Source organism: Pteropus vampyrus, unplaced genomic scaffold (assembly GCF_000151845.1).
Source record: "Pteropus vampyrus isolate Shadow unplaced genomic scaffold, Pvam_2.0 Scaffold475, whole genome shotgun sequence".
NCBI lineage: Eukaryota > Metazoa > Chordata > Mammalia > Chiroptera > Pteropodidae > Pteropus > Pteropus vampyrus.
Window position 1 is genome coordinate 161,085 of NW_011889256.1, and position 2,017 is coordinate 163,101.

Sequence of the window (2,017 nt, forward strand, 5' to 3'; positions counted from 1 at the left end):
ATCAGCACTTCATCCCAGCCCGTAACCATTCCCAGAACACACAAGTAGCCTCTTTTCTTAGGATCTTCTGATTTGACCGTGTCACATCAAAGAAAACACTGTTAACGGGCACATGGTGGATAAACAGAGCGGCTGATTGCAGCTCATGTGAACAGTCAGCGGAGTGACACCGTACAGTCACTGCTCAAGCAGCCACCAGCCTCCTGACATGTGAACGCACGTCCCATAAATGGCAGGAGCAAGACGGATGCGTTTGACCAAAGGAGAACAAAAGAGTGAAATTGAGAGACTAGGAAACTCATTTCGAAGGTATGTTTTGCAACATTATAACTTACCTCCGGTTACGCTTCTGTATTCTTTTCCCTTGGACGTTGGCTCTGGGATGCCACATTGTAGCAAATATACTGAAAACTGTACCAAGACACGTGTTCCACTCCCAACGTGGGGGATGGCCCTTCCCAGATTTCCCAGAACTGTCTTGGTTTTAGAAATGTAAATCCCATGTCTTGGGAAATTCCTTCCTAGGATGTTAAAGGTCCCAGTATGAGGTGACAACTAAAGAAGTTTGGGGAAAAGTGGAATCTTTTATGGTGGCCTAATATTAGACGCTGAAAGCCACAGTGATTTTAGCGTGGAATGGATGGGCACAGTTTATCCCCTGTGTTGTCCATGGTCACTGTCCCCATTTACCTGTGACCACTGACACACCCACGCCCCACTGTTTGCCTTACGGAGCACCCACAGTGGCATCACTCCAAGAGAAACCAATGACGTGCACTGTCATCGTGATAACAGCCCATCCCTAATTCGTCCGGAGATTAGCTTTGCATTGAGATAATGATGGATTAATTTCACCGTTGTAAATATTGTGACCATGTTTTATGAGCTCAGATAATGAAAATGAGCATGATTACAAGAAAGGCACCTGCATGACCCAGCCATAACTGAACAAGACGTCTAAACCACTGTGCTATTGTCACGGCAGGCGGAAGGAAGGTCACACACAGGTCCCAGATTAGGGAGCTAAATAATCGAAACAGAGCATACCACCCAGGATGCGGGAAAGAGTTTGGATTCGGGTATGGCAGAGAAGGGATGTAAAAGCACATTGGACAGCGACTGTCACCACGCAGGAGAGGCCGGCGGGGACTTGTAAATCACTCAGGATTTTATCTCCTGAGTAGACACGACTGTGCCATTGACCGTAGTGGTTTCCGAATTAGCACGTGTCACTAACAGACGCAACGTCCCCTTGCTCGACGCATGAGACCGAGTAAAGCGGTATTGCTTGGTTCGGAGTTTGCGACCGAAATGTCCCGAGAGCGAACGAAGGGAGCATTTTGATCCAGGCGCGTTGGATCTGTCTAAAGCCGGGCAGTCGTGGCCGACTCTGCGAGCGCGCTTCCCACAGTGCCTCGAGGGACGAGTCAAATGACAGCAACAAGAAAAGTTTCTCCCAGGCAGTTGGATTTGAAAATTGTAGTTTCGAAGTGATTCTTGATTTCCATGAAGGTTTAATGGAACCGCCGATGGCCGATCTCCTGTTCGCGGGCGAGGTCAGCTTTGCTGGTCTCAGAGCATCTTCAGCAGACAGCGCAATGGTAAGATTCGGCCAGTTTTGCTGAGTCTGTAAACCTCTTATCCATGAAAATGCCATGGCGTTGCACTCTTTTTACACAAAGCTGCCGAAAGCTGTGTATTTGCTTACCTGTGACTTTGAGTCTTTCACGCTAAAAAACTTAGGTCCGTTTTCAGCTTTCTCGGAATGGGCAGAAGCACTTGATGAGTTCTGACTTTACCGGAGTGGAAGAAGGCAGCCTTATACTTGTGCGTGCAGGTTGCTCACCAGTGTTGCTGGCCACAGGAAAGATGGTAAAGGACTGACCTGCCGTAACATCGTACATCCCAAGCGTGGAGGATGACAGATACCTTCCTCTAGTTTATCGATCCACCGAGGATGAAAATGGACAAATGATAGGAAATCAGAAATTCATATGCTGTTTCTCCAAAACTTAAA